Source organism: Paramormyrops kingsleyae, chromosome 12 (assembly GCF_048594095.1).
Source record: "Paramormyrops kingsleyae isolate MSU_618 chromosome 12, PKINGS_0.4, whole genome shotgun sequence".
Taxonomy (NCBI): Eukaryota; Metazoa; Chordata; class Actinopteri; order Osteoglossiformes; family Mormyridae; genus Paramormyrops; species Paramormyrops kingsleyae.
Window position 1 is genome coordinate 20,613,793 of NC_132808.1, and position 15,586 is coordinate 20,629,378.

At 44.5% G+C, this 15,586-nt stretch overlaps 1 long non-coding RNA gene and 1 pseudogene across 2 annotated transcripts; one reads left to right on the plus strand and one right to left on the minus strand.

Moving 5' to 3' along the window:
* The first annotated feature begins 2 nt into the window (after window positions 1-2).
* LOC111848738 (uncharacterized) lies at window positions 3-6,373 on the plus strand. Of its 2 annotated transcripts, none has more exons than XR_002839375.2 (3): window positions 3-86; window positions 579-757; window positions 1,395-6,373. It is a non-coding gene; the product is annotated as an uncharacterized lncRNA (long non-coding RNA). The 2 variants fall into 2 exon arrangements; XR_002839374.2 differs by having other exon boundaries at window positions 1,825-6,373.
* Window positions 847-5,086, minus strand: LOC111848737 (uncharacterized; annotated as a pseudogene).
* Window positions 6,374-15,586: the final 9,213 nt, after the last annotated feature.

A 15,586-nucleotide genomic window follows, 5' to 3' on the forward strand; every position in this document is an offset into this window, starting at 1 on the left:
CAAGACTGTCGACCAATCAGTTTCTGATGCGAAGTGGGCGGAACTTCCGCTGCTGGAAACACTGTAGGTTAGCGGTGTATCTCGAGGTAGAGTTGATACTACATGTACTATACTTGGCTATCATTAATAGTATTATTCAGAAATTATACATTTGAGCCAGAATGTTAAGTGCTTAATTATAACTAACGATGTTCGGCTTTATGCGAGGTATACTGGTGAACATGTGGAGAAAAACAGTAAAAAAGTGATCGCCGTTTGTTTCATGAAGGCAGGTGTACTGAGTAGCGTTATTACCCTGCCACCCTTAATTAAAGCAAAGTCTTGCCTGTTACCTGTGTCAAACAAGACGGAGTCGAGTAATTGCTGCCGGCAACAATATTAGAATGTTTAAATCTCCATGTAAATGTCACTCAAAAACGGTTTTGGCAAGAGATGCAAAAATATGCCTGGAAAGTAACCTATAACAGGACGGTGCTTTTTCCCAATTAGGAAAATCATCCAAATTAATATATATTAATTGTAAAAGATGACATTTTTTCGGATAGTTCGCTAGCCAGACTATGTTATTTTGGGTATAGGCGAAAAGGCTACAGCCGGAGCCGAGATAGTGCCGAAGGGCAAAAGCACCCCTCTGAGCGCGAAGATGTCCCAGCATGGAGCCGCCGAGGGGTTAGCTCGAAAGCTCCGCCCCATTAACGACCCGCATGCGGGCATGTAACTGCACAAGAGTACAGGGCTGTGGCCTTCAAATACCACCGTAAGTCGGGGAGAACGGGGCGTGCTGGCACACAACATTTTCCACAAAACCACTAGAAAATGCAGCCTTGTTCATAAGAAAGACAATGGTTCAATTTACAGTTTAATATGCTTTGTATATTCATTCCTAAATTAATTTTGATTTAATTACACAATAGCTACACATAGACATTTTTTGGGCATGTTGTCACAGTGTAATTAATTGCCATTTTAAAGAACAATACCCAACATGTTATTCATGACCAAACACTATCAATTTAGAAATGGTAAACATATTTAAGGTTACGTTCAGATTATCCTTAAACTAATTAATTGGTTTTCCATTATTTCTTATGGGGAAAATTCGATCACAACTCGAATTTTTAAGATTTGATCCAGAGTTCTGAACGGATTAAATTCGAGTTCTGAGGTACCACTGTATATTGTATTGGATGTAGAATTATTACAATGGGAAATATGTATTTTGACCAATAAGGCTAAAGTAACTGAAAATTGTGCCGAATGATGACAATTGTATGAAACCATTTGCACATATAAGCTAAAACATTTAGAAATGTATGTGAAACAATGAGAAATGGAGTGACATTTTGGTGTGTGGGTTACGCTAGTTGGTTTACAAATGTTAATCATCATTTCAGAAATGCTCCAAAGCAATCGAGAAAAACAGTAATTACTGCACTATGGTAAGACATAAGATGTGTGACAGAGTGAGTCTGTCAAGGTTATTGGGCTAAGCCTCTGTGCCTGTGATTGGAAGGTTGCTGATGTGAGCCCAGCCTCAGCAGAATAATCATACCTATGGGCCCCTGAGAAAGGCCTTTAACCCCCCAGCTCCATGGGCACCACTGCAGATAAATGCTATTCACTGCCAAGATTGCTCTCATGTGTCTGTGTGTCATGGAAAGCAAGATGGTGTAACCAAGATGAGAATTTCCCCATGTGAGATCAATAAAGTGTCATTGTTATTAGTATTACTATTATTATTAAGTGCTGAAATCAGTCAATTTGTCTTGAACTCACTGTTTTGGCATGTTTTTTTTCCCATCGGTTTTTGAATGTTTTGCGTAGGGGAATTTTTTGCCGTTGCTGGAAGAGTGCATTTGTGCCCATGAGGGATGCTGAAGGCCCATGTGTCTAGGACGCTGAGCGCCGGCACACGCAGCCGACCTGTTTCCCAGCCGGCCGATCGCGATGTCGTCTGCGTCGCTCCGGTACATCACGGTAATCGCCGACATGTGCTGAGGGAGGCACTCTGACCTGAAACTGAAAGGTTCACGAAAACGTCACATTGCCAAAAAGCTTCTGTAATTAGCAGGCAGAAAATAGGAGTCGGCAGATCAATGCACCATTATCGATTGTTTGTTTGTTTTCATATTTAAACTGTTACTCAGACTTTCAAGGGCGTATGTTTGCTTTCAACATTGGTAGAGACCACATCAGCCCCGAACCCCCTGCCCCCCTAAACAGACATGGAACCCCCACAATACTGGTAGAGACATGTCCCTACAGTCCATACCCAAATCTACACCCATGCAAACTTTACTCATATTTTAGTCATATTAACAATAGTAAATCTGGCTGTCCATTTCTATTTTAATTTTTGTTTTATTTATAGATTTATTATATTTTAATAAATCTAGTACTGTCAACGTGCACTGGATTTTATTTTTTAGATATACACTACCCTTTACAGATCATTAAATTACAAATAATAATAGTTTAATATGGCCCATGGGAGTATTACTTACACAAAAACGTTTTGAGGGTTGAAAGGAAAATAATTGGTTCAGGGAGATAACCAATCAGATCTTGGTCAGATGTCTTGGTTATGCCTCCTTTAGTTGCTTGGATCTGCCTCTACAATCTGATTGATTTTCTGTCTGAACCAATTATTTTTCATTCTGCCAACATTTTTGTGTAAAACTCCCACGAGTTTTAAAATGGTTATCGTTATTATATCTAAAATTAGTCATTAAAATATTAGCAGTAATTAGCAGTATCTCCCCTCCCCACCAGAAAGCACATCAAAACCTACCCGTTGTCTGGGTCGACGCCCCTTTCTCTGCTTTCCCTGCTGTCTTCTCCTGGGCTTCCAGGGCTACAGGTGCCACTACATTGGGATGCTACGTTTAAATGACTTAATTTATATCCTCCTTTTTCAAAACAGTTTAGAATTTTAATCCATTCTAACAGGTGCATGTTTTGCAACTTAATTACTTTGCTTTGGGATACCACAGCAATACCTTTCCTGAGATTATAAATGGCATTTTGCATTAACGATTGAACATGCCCCCGCCCTCAAAATTCACAAAATTTTCTGACCCCCCACCCACCACCTGCTGGTCGATCACCTGCCCCTTGAAAAGTCTCTGCACAACCCTGGACCTCAGTAGCTGCAATCGTATAAGTTGTTGTTCCTAATGATTCAAAGCCAGTTAGATGGTCAGACAACCCCGACAGGAAGTAGCAGAAACTGCTAGGCACCCACCTGCAGAAACTGAAGCTGAATCCCAGGGGTTGCAGCACCCAGTCGGACAGATCCTGAAAATCCACATAGTGTTTGTGGAGGCGGCAGCTGGGAGCAGGTGGTGCTGACTGCCTCCTAAGGGCAGAGCCACAGCGGTGGTGCTGCTGCCTGCACTGAGAGCTGGGGGCTGTGGGTCGGGCCACTTGCCGAGGCCGGCCCAGGCGGTAGGCCACCAGCAGCGGCTGGCTCTGAGCGCTGGTGTTCAGGCAGTACAGGCTCTGAGTCAAGGCCTCGTGGAGCTCCAGGTTCCCGCTCTCATCCGCGTAGCGCAGCCGGAAGCCAGCGGCCCCCCCAGCTAACCCCTTCACCCACGTCAGCGCCGCCGAGACGTCGAACATGGCGATGGCGGCAGTCGGTCGACGGCTAGGGGGCGCCCATCCAGGGCGGGGCCGGCATGAATGGCCACGCTGACGCTGAGGGGCTCGGGGTGTAGCGTCCGCCTCAGCAACACCAGCTCCGCTGCCGACATGGACGGCATCAGGTGCGACACGTTGAACCAGATCCACCCTGGTGGCCCAAACTGGGATGCTGTTTACGACGGAGGCGTGGTCAGAAATCAGGCGCAACATTTCAGCAGCAGGGGGAGCAGTGTTGGAAAAATACAGCCTTGGAAAAAATTAAGAGACCCCTCTATATTTTTAAACATCTGCATTTTTAAATCCTGGTTTAATCTTGGTCCTGCTGGCAGAATGCTACGCTGTGAGGCAGGCTGCTTCCAGGTTGAAAATTTCTAAGACAGCAGGACACAAGAACAAGGTAAAGCAGGAGACGCTGGGAACTACCAGAAACCAGCCAGGTAGAGGGCAGAAGCAACATTCTAATGCCAGAGATGACCGTTGACTTATCCGACAGTTTCTCATGAATAGGAGGATGACATCAAGTGACCTTCAAAAGGAATGGGAAACATTAAGTGCAGGTGTGAAGTGCACTGTATATGTATCAGGCTTCTAGAAGCATGACAGAAGTGCCATAATGCAAGGAAGAAGCCCTTCATTAATGAGAAACAAGGAAGAACCTGCTGCAGTTTGCCAAAGAAAATATATGAATAGGATGAATAGCTTCACTTCAAGGTAACACCTTCATTGTAAATATATTTAATATTAGCAGTGATGTATCACCATGGGCTACATCATGGAAATTCAAAACCATTTTCATATTTAAAGATCAGTCTATATACTAAATGAATGCAGAACTGTATACTTGCATTAATCTATATATATATATTCACCAGGCTTCCTGGCTGTTGGCTTCCTGTGTTACATTGTTCAAATGGTGCATTTTCAGTAGTGTCACTGAGACAATGAGACTTGTGCACACAGCAGTTAAATGCTCAGCACTCCAGCTCTTTGTCCTGTCTGAAGTGAAAGAGTCGACACCAGAAACCCCTATCTTGAAATGTCTGATTGTCTCTGGAAAAATCTGCTTTCAACATGCTTCCTAAAATATCCCCACCGCCCTGGCTGTTAAATTGCACTGAAACAAGCGGCTTTACAGCAATGAGACCTGTTTTGTGGGGGTGGCGGCTGGACCAGAACTCCTACCTTGAAGACTCCGGAAACTCTGCACTAGCGTCCCATCGGAGCCACTCGGGTCTGCGGCCTCCTGCGGATCCAGCAGCTGGTAGATGTGCATCATGTAAGGGTGCGGCTCGCTCCGCTGCCCCGACAGCCTGTCCACGTGCAGCATCTCCAGAATGGCTTTGCCCGGTTTGCGGTCCCCAAGGGGGTCAGTTGGGTCCGCCTGGGCGTCCAGTTGGCCCAGGAGCAGCAGCGTCACATGGATGCATTCAGTGATGCCCCTCATACTGTCCAGTTTCTGTGGGTATAAGACTCTTTGGAGGAGTGGATAGTGTTAGTGTTGGCAAGACTGGAACCTTTGTAACTGCTTGGCACTGTGTTGGAACAGCAATTACCAGAAATGTCCTGGATCGTCACACTTCATTTGCTCTGCATTGTGTTTCCGTAAGACGAACAAAGCAGTGGGGTCTATCTGAGTGGGTGGACTGACCAATGGAAGGCCAAATGAACAGTGTCATTCTGCTTCCGTGAAGCCAATGGTGACCATAAGGAGGCGCTGTTGGATAACTGCTTGATGTCTCTCTACTCTGAGGCCACTGGATATTGCATTGTGTTCTTCTTAGTGCTGCTGCTTAGTGCAGGCTTTCATCAAAACAAATGTGCATAATTTATAACAGTACACTTTATCTATTAATAATGCAAGGTTTTTTTCACTGAAGCACTGTGTTTGAAAAATTACAGCAAGACTTGAGTGGTTGATTTAATGAGACTGTATAAAATGTGTGGATAGGACTGAGCATGACGTTCTCTACACACCTCCACAAGTACCTGGGGGTAGGTGATACACTGTGATCTAAGGAGACTAATGGCAGATAGAGTTGAGGTACCCTCTCTTACACAGATAGGGCCAACTTGTGTCAGTTTTGGGTAACTGGCGGCCTGTTGCTTGAGCATCACTAAAGAGTCAGGACAGTGCTTTGAGGAAGTGTTTCTTTTTCTTCAGTTTTATTGTAGGAATTGTAGCAATTCGATTTCTATCTCGGGCTGTCAAAAACTGCATCTGCTGAATCTAAACAGCATTGTTAGTAAGCATTCTGAGATGCTGGACAAGATACTAAGATGATTCACGCCCACACACATCAGCTGCTTCAATCCATGGTGAGATGATTAGATCATTAGGTGTCTAGTGAGCCATGCAGTAAGGCTGATTTACTTCAATCTTTTAAAAAAAAAAAAAAGATTTAAAGGTCCCATCACTTCTTATAGGTCTGCTTGTGGGTCTGAGGTAAACTGCTTGCATGATTTGTAAAACTTAGCAAACGGTTTTGCGTGTCAGAAACGGCAAATATCGTCATGTTGCCTGCATTTTTTTATTTTGCTTTCAATAAAAGAAGCATTTTTTTGTATTCTCTCATTTAGATATTGGGGGCAGAGATTCATAAAAGACAGTGTCATGCAAAAATTAAGTTGTTTCATTCCAGTGGTAAATTTCAGCCATATGATATTTTGGCATATTTTAAATCATTAATGCTTCATGTGAGTTAGCAATCAATAAATTTGACAGTGAGACCCACTCAGTCAGTTACTATGTTTATTTAAATGACAGCTGGAAATGGAATCTTGTCTCTTTCGGCACCATGGCACACATTACCGTCAGGAGAGCAACTTGGTTAAGGAGCACTGCAGTTTGCCACAGATTTTTCCTGATCAAGCTCTTATGTAAGAAGCAGTTGATTAACACGCCGATCTTCATTGACCCTTGCATGTGATGCCCCTTGCCAGCATCACCAGTGTGCAGATGTGTTAGGATTCATTTCTATGCTTGGCCATGCAGAGCTGAATGGAGCCATTTCTACAGAAATCAGGACAGGCACCATACCGGCGCCACAACCACAACTTCGGGGTCAGATGTAGAGAGATTAGTATAGTCAACTGAACAGGAATCATTGGGACCAGTAAGGGAAACTGGAGACCTTAATACCCCTAAAGAACCTCGAAAACATGACCTGAACATGCAGCATTTTTGAGATGAACAATACTGCCCCATCATGGCCAAACACCGTAACTGCATATTTAATCAAAATAAAGATATGATTAAAATCGAGTGTCTTTGGCTCTTTTTAATCTTGCGATAGAATATCTTACTTCATTTGTTTGGCTTTGAAGAAAACAGGAAGAACTCCAAAATCCACACCAAAACCAAGACAACCTGTTTTCTCAGTTTCAGTGTCAATGTTGTTGCTGCTTTTTGCCTTTGAAGAGGGGGAGCAGTCTGTCTATTGCTGGATATGGAACAAGACTGCACATATTCTCTTTCAGCCTGGACATCCATGAACTGCTGTTCTGAGTGGATCCTCACGTGCTGTAGAACTGCAATGCCTCTTATGTGCCTGAGGAGTTGAAGCTGTCAATGTTATTAAGCTCCATGATGTATCACTGACAGAAGACATAATGATTTAATGTCTTTAGATATAATGTCTTTCAGAACTATTTGACTTCTGCTGGCGAATGAGATTTACTATTTGTGATATTAGAATTACAAAGGGTACTATCCTGGGGCTGGGTCCAGCAGATGCCATGATCTGCAGACTGTCGTGGTATGAAAATCATTCATAAGTAAATAAACAAACAAACAAATAGATAAATACAGAATCTGTGCCATCTGGTTACTTTATATCGGTCAGCAAGTTACTTAATCAGAATCTGAACAAATTAAAAGCAGTATTGCCTCAGTCACTCTCCAGTTGCATATAACTACAGCCTATCCCATGGTGTAATACTTCCACGTAAGAGCCTTCCCAGGTTCACTATTGCAGCTACTACACATATGCACTTTAACTTGTTACCCTGCACATTCTTTCTACTTGCAGTTTGCATGTGTATAGTCCAGGGCTGTTGAAATCTTGGGATTCATGGTCCAAGTCCTGGCTGATTTTCTAGCCATCCTTTGCCCAAGAGCTGGTTGTGAAGCCTTCAGCCATTTGTAATCAGTAGTTATGAATCAATCCTTTATTGAAATTGTTTTTAACACTTCCCTCGACTTGCTCTTCACAGAGCAAGCTGTCTGCGAAGGGTAGCCACCTCTTGGGGCACCCAGGGCGCTGGGAGCTTAGGACCTTGCTCAAGGAGCCACAGATGTGCTGAGGGGGGGTTTGAACCAGTGGCCTTGTGATTACAGGCACACAGGCTCAGCCCACTGAGCCACACGCTGCCCCAACTAACTAAACTAACAACTTGGGAGAAATGAAAACAAGGCCTGGATTTGGAATCGGGGGGCAGATTTGTTTTTAATTATCTCTTGTCTGTCTTTTATCTTGTATATCTCTTTGTGTTCACACCTGCACCAAGAGGAATTCCTTGTCCAACTGACGAACAATAAAGATTCTGATTCTGATTGTAATATGCAGTCATGGTCATCATTAATCTTTTGCTTTGATAACTACAGAACAAGAACATGTAGCGGCAAAGGATGTGTGGTATCAGCTGCACGCTAGAGGGTCTTGCGCTCTAGAGCATCGCCATAGCTGTGCTATGATCTGAATTCAGGAGCACATGAGAATGAATTGATTACGTCATTATACCATCAACCAGCCATCAGTTATTAATCATAATGACATTTTGCCAGACGCAGTCAATCAAGCTTTCGAAACAGGTGATTGGAGAGATGCAGACACTGATGAAGTGGTTGCCCGTTCTAGGGAAGTCTACAACATAATCAGATAAAAGCCTGCAGAGCCTCCAGCTTGTAATTATACAAAGAGATAGGCACTGCCCCCCCCCCCCAACCTCCACAAGTGGGACCAGCCTGAGGCTCCTTTGATCTCATACCTCCATGTTTATCCTAACCTCTCCCCACTTGAATTAGCTGGTTTTTTTTCAGTCCCTCGAACTCCACCCCCCTCAAAGAAAAACAAAAAAGAAGCTCTGAGTGTGCAGAACATCCCCCCCCCCTGCCACCGCCATACTTGCACTCACCAGATTCCTCTCTCCTCCCTCCCTCTTCAGGGGTGGGTGTGGGGTCGCCGCGGGGCGGGAGTGTGGAGTTTGGCTCCCCGTCAATCAGATGGTAGCGGAGGAGCAGCGGAGGTGCAGAGGCAGCGTGGTTACTTATCAGGGAGCGTCTGACGGGACATGGAGGCACGAGGTAAGTGCCAACCGCCTGCATGTCCCTCTGTGTGTGTGTGTGTCTGTCTGTCTGTGGCACTGCGAAGGAGCGTGTGAGGAGATCCATCTGTGTCCTTCGTCTGAATATTGTGGGAAAACCCCACCTTTACTTGAAGTTGCTCATGAATGAACGTGTAGAGTAAGCATGCTTAGTCAGATTAGTCTGCTGTGGATGATGTGTTTTACAGCCCTTCTCTGAGACTCATGAAGGTAGCCGGGCCCATTATGTCTAAACCGGACTTTTTCCAGAATCTACTTGTGGTTTCAGAGAAATATTTTTTTAATAGAGCAATAGAGCTATGCAATTATGTGGATTGTATGAGCTCACTATTCACATATCAACTAAAACACTGTACAGGCAGGGCTAAACCGTCATTGTGAAAGCTGTTGATCAGTGTTTTCGACAGTGTTTATCGTCGTGTTTTCAATGCAGTCTCTTTCTAACGAGTTTGAGAGTCTGATGTTAAGAGGAGCAACCACCAGGTATATTTGTTCCATCCATATTCAGATTTTCCTTTTTTACGTCATTGCGTTTAGCTCCCATGTACTGCTCTGTTCCAAACGCAGAATAAGTACGTTTTAAATCACATTTGACTGAATTAAACTGCTCTGAAAATTGATTTGAGGTCATGTTTCTCAGTGCTTGTACAGGAGTCTTCCGGGTGTGTGTATAAATATTTTGGGCGAGGAGTCTAAGATGCATGCTCCATTCTCCTCCTGGTGCTGCTGAAATTACTGGCTGGAACCCTATGATTAGGGGATCGAAGGTGACTGCAATCAATCCCAGTCTTCAGCCTGCAAACCCTCTCATCTACATCTGGGACTCACTGCTCATCAAAGGAAAACACAGAATTCTCTGGCAAGACCTGAGCTGCACTTCTTACACAAATGGCTTTGCAAGCGTAGTTTGCAAACATAGACACTATTACACTACACATTACAGCAGCAAATAAACTTTGTAATGAGAACAAATTATCTTAGAAGGGACCAATTAAACATGGGAGCATATTCAGGGATGCTCAGTAGCAGAGCTTATTTCTGACGTGATTCCGGGAAGTAAAACATGGCTCACAAATTACTGGAAATGGTAAATATAAAGAAGAATCGAAGCAAAATAGTAAGCCTCAAACATTGGCAAAGCGAGACATTTAGTGAGACTAATTTCATTCATCCAAAAACTGATTTGATTTATCATTTTGAGGCAGACGTGCTAGTTTCCTGGTACACCTGTTCAATTCCCCTTTATTGCCTGGGTTCAGTGATTCTACAATTAATCCTTGTTTTCAAACAAATGCCCAATTTTACGGTCAAGTTTGCCATGCAGGGGCGATGCATTCATCGCTCCCTCAGAAATCTTCCTCCAGACCTGCAGCTGGGCCACCCACCCAGCCTGTTTTTGGGGGTCCTCCATTGGTCACATGACTAAGCATGGGTCCGCCACCCACCGTCCACACAGTTCCGCCCAGGCAATTAAACTGCGATTCCCCCCTCCTTAATAAGAACAACAAACAAAGGATGAACGTCGTCATTCTTTAAATTCCTGCCCCATTCATTTCCTCTCCAAACAAAACGTGACTTGCGATTCGTAGTGGGATGACTGTTTCATTTCTTACTCAACTCCTTGGAAATACAGCAGTGACCCATAAACAGTTAAGTGAACTTTTGCTATAGAGATGATTGTCCTGCCTCTGTGCCTACAATCCCCTGTCCATTTGCCAGGACTTTAATATAAGGGCTTGCAAACTTCCTGACTTTGTGGGAGGGATTACATGCAGCCAGTTACAGGACTATAGGAATTATGTAGAAAAGCACAAAAAAAATGAAGGAAATAGTTCTTCGCATTGTCTGCATCACTTAGCAGGCTTCAGAAGGTAAATCGCAGAGCTTGAGTTTTTTTCCGTTGCCCTGTGGAGTTCATGATGGTGGATTGATGCATTTACTTACTTGCATCGCTGTTGATCTGATTTTCCTCAAGCAGCACTGTGACAGCTGGACCACAGGCCTTGTCTAGTCACAGATGACTCTCCATCATGTAACTGATTGCTACATGCTGCTTATCTGTTACATAGTGTCCAGCCAGCTGTGGAAAAATGAAAACAACGGGCAGCTTTTGTCGTAAGGCTTCCGGCTGAGATTTTTCATGATCGCATAAAAGAAGGATTTCTTCAGCCTGGGACTGAGATTTCCACAAGGGGAGTCATTTTACTCGCCGCTTTTAACTCAGCCAAACCTGTCCCTTGAAGTGTTTTATTTCAGCCCTGCATGAATCCTTTATTCTGTGGTATTTTCTGCTCATTGAAGTCCTCACGAAGCCCTGTCGACACTCCGAGACGCGAGGGAGAGAGGGAGAGAGAACGCCTAGCTGTGAACCTGAGAAAAAGGGGCCGAGCGTGTAAGCAGAATCAGGGTCTGTGCAGCGTGTTGTGTCTTGCTTTGCGTAACACTGCCGGCATTCGCGAGGTGCCGAGATCACGCTAAGAAGGGGTTAGGAAAACAGTCTCTCCTGTAATTAGCTGGCGTGGCATGCTGTGGCGGCGGGAGGACACCCATGAAAGGAGGCTAGCATGTCACAGGGGAACACATTCACACGGTGCCCCTAGTACAGTATGTCTACTTGTGAACCAGGGCACCTGGAAAGCATGAATACAGAAACCTTGGAAACGCTCCTGTGGTGCCAGCCATAAATCCCGGCCGAGAATTTCAGACCAGTGTTTTCATTTGATTAGTTTGTGTTCTTGGAGGGGTGCCAGTCCTGCTTATGTAATAACTGGTGTCACGACTGTACACAGTGTGAGGTCCCCTCATTAGGTTGGTCTATATCAGTGTTTCCCAACCCGGTCCTCAGGGACCCACAGACGGTCCACATTTTTGCTCCCTCCGAGCTCCCTGTCAGAGTGTCCACATTTTTGCTTCCTCTCAGCTCCCAGTAGGGCAACACCTTGGACTGTCTGCAGGTCCCAGAGGAGCAGATTGGGAAACGGTGCGCTATATTGTTGTTATTGGGTGATTGGGGAGCTCAGGGAATCCAGGGATGAAGAAGCTATCCCACAAAAGCAGGAGTGGGAGATCATATCTGGGCCTCGAGGCGATGAATCGGCCTGCTGCTTTGCGCCTCTGCCGCCTCACTGCTATGGCATTCGAGGTGCTGCTGACTGATGGTCACACATGGTGCTTTCTCACGCTGTGTCACTGAGGCCGATGCTCCTCAGACTTCAGGGCGTTTGTTGGAGTTTCTGTGTGGGCCTCTGGTTTACACACACACAAATTCATTAACTTACATCAGGCCTGTAGCCAGAAATAATTTTCCGGGGGGTGGGGAGGGTAGATGTCGCCAACCAGAGGTTCAAAGGGGGTTCAGACTCATAATTTTCATAATTGCCTGCATGTCTAATTGGAAGCAAACACATTTGGAGTGAGGGCACACACCTGAAATTGTTCTATCTGACTGAGTGCCTGGCTTCCAATAATACTACATTTATGCATCTGGGCATTCTATTCCAGTTCTGAGTCACGCTTATTACCTCACAGAAGGAATGTCACAGTAGGAGGCACCAGGCCTTCAAGGTTAAACGTTTATGCCGTTAACCACTTTAGCACTGTTAAAAGCTGGACTTCCATTACCCCATTCCCATACATCTGCCGTTTCTTCACTTAACAGCAGACATGTTTAGATTCCATTACATGCGACTGTCTGTGATAGTCCTGATTACATATCACTTCCTTGGGAAGTGTGGGCATATATTTACAGCGGATGTTGATCTGCTTGATATAGCTTTAAAAAAAAAAATCACACCCCAGCTAAAAGAGAACCTTCTGCCTCAGCTGACAGTGAAGAATTGCAGCAGTGTGTTAGAATGCAGCGCACGTCCTGCGATGACTGTGCCGTCATCAGTGATTCTGAGAAGAGAAGCTCTTGGAAGAGGTCGCTTTTCTGGAGATGGAGGAATGACGTGCTGTCGGAGGAGTTCACCACTCGCTGAAGCATTCCAGGCAGAGCAGAGAAACCCGGCGAATGTGATTAGTCACGAGCAGGTTAGGTTGCACAGACAATAAAAGCCTTGGATGCTATGAGTAGGCCTACTACAAGGCGTCCCCTACACTGCCGTTAATCTGCCTCCCCTACACCTCTGTGGGAGGCAGTAACGTCTGTTGTGGTCCAGGGGGCCGTGTCTTGTGACCCTACTGGGTACGGACTGGACCCTGGTCTCTAGATCTGAGCTTTAATGGTAGGACACTGTGCACAAAAAAAGATTGCATCCATCTATCCATCCATTTTCTGAAACCGCTTATCCTGTTCAGGGTTATGGTGGGTCAGAGGGTGCAGGGCAAGGAACAACCCAGTAAGGGACACTAAAACCAGTAAATATGGAAAAATCTTACATAATAAAATTTATTTTGTACGCAACCCAGCCAGCTGAGAAACATATTGTGGTTTGCTAACATTGCCAACGTTCTGTTATCCTGACATGTTGATTGGACGTGTCGGCCTCAGGCAGATTCACATGACTGTTGGGCAAGCTGGGGGTGCGTGTTACAGTAAGTGTGTCTAGTGAATTGCGGGCGGCTGTGTACCTGCCTCCCCTCACCGTGACACACACAGGCGTCTTCACACAGACAGACAATCGGGGCTTTGTTAAAGCCAACGGGGCTTCCCAACTCGGGCCTCTTTTCTAGGCGCGATTAGATCATTAGGATACATGGATGAAAGTGGAAATCCGAATCGATAGAAGAAAAAAAATCCGGAATGTGTGCGCTGGAGTGAGACACTCATGTCTCCTTACAATCCTGCCTTGGGCCCCTAGGTGCCCTCATTAGGTCGGCCAGGCCGAGTCCTATCCATCATCACGGGAAATGGGCCGTGGGTCACACCCCCCGCCCCCACGTGCCATTAGTGCTAGCACAATAGATGCTACGGGCCAGAGAGTGGGAACAAAGCCAGTACGGCTGACCCTGAGTATCCTGTCATCACTATGGCCCCTCCCCTGGCCCCTCCCCTGATAGTGGTCTCAAAGAGAGAAAGGTGAAGGAGAGATGATTAAGGAATGGGAACTGGCTTAATTAACAAATATGTATAGAACTGCTGGTATGTGTGCATGCAGGTGTGTGTGTGTAAGTGGATTAGGTTTATATTACATTGTGGCGACCAAATGTCCCCCACAATGTTAAAAAAAAAAAAAAACTTTTTTTTTTGCCGTTGTGGGGAACATATTTCTGGTGTGTGTGTGTGTGTGTGTACATGTGTGTGCCTTCACGAGTGTGTTACAAACAGGAGAGACAACCACTAGCAAAATTTTCCAGGGGTGTTCATTCAGCAGAGATGGACAGAGTTTACAGTTTCCTTTTAGCAGTGTTTCCCAATCCAGTCCTCAGAGATCCACAGACAGTCCATGTTTTTGCTCCCTCCCAAAAATGTATAGAAAAATGTGGACCTGCTGTGGGTCCCCAAGGATTGGGAAACACTGCTATTAGCATTAAGCAAACAAATTTAAAAAGGCTTACTGAGTCGGCAAAATTAACCTAGACTCTAAGCAGCAGAGCGGAATGGGTATTTAATTATTCATTATAGCTTATCAGCAGAAGTGGATAGTTCGGGTCCAGAAAGTAAAAATCCAGACCAAGATTTTGTTACAACCAACCAGTTGAATACTCTGTAATTGTAACTCTTTATACTCAACTGGTTGGTTGGAATGAAATCTTGGATTGGATTTTTACTTTCTGGAACTGAATCTGAACCTTTGCTTTTCAGGAAGCAAAGCCAAGACTAACTGCATGATCGATATTCTCTGCTGGAAGTCAAGTGGAATGGCAGAAAAGTCTAACACTTGCATCCTGCATCATGCCATCTGAGAACCGTTTACAGACTTTGGCTATTAGTGTGAGAGGCAGCAGTTATAGCAATATGAGGCCCGGCCTGCCATCGTCGGAAACACAAGCCACTGATCACATGCTTAATGTGTATCAGCTTCAGAATATTCAAGTATTGAAATATCTCATAGATGGAAGGATGCCATACAGAAGCAAACATTTAAGAGAAGACAGAATTTTTTGTCTAATTTTCTTGTCATTCAAACGTATTGTACAATTGTATCAAAGTCTTGTTATAACAAGCACTTTTCTGATTCCAAGATTGAGATACATTCTCTGGAAACAGTTGTCTTATAATAGTTTGTCTCTTTAGGCCTTGACGTTGCATTTAGACTTGACATATTAAGAAAAGTAAGATTGATGGCTTCTCATGAAAAATAGCAAAAGAAAATTAACATGATTGCTTACATATGAAGTGTCTTTGTGACAGTATTCACCCATTGCATTCAAAGGGCTTCACAGATACAGGAGTTATGGAATGACTGGCTTCTTTTTTGATCTTGGTACAGGTTTTTTTTTTTTGCTTCAGTAAGTTCACTCCCTATCAGTGCTGACCATTTAATGTTACATATTAAACTTAACCTGGTGTTTGGGCCCTCTGAATGAAATTGTAATTGGATAAGGCCACATCTCAGAAGAACATCTATGATTCTGCTTAACCAGGTGGCTCAGAAGTTCTAAAATTCTCAAACTCAACACAAAGTCATTTGCTTCTACGCATCTACTGATTTGTAGGAGACTGGTCTCCCTGACACTG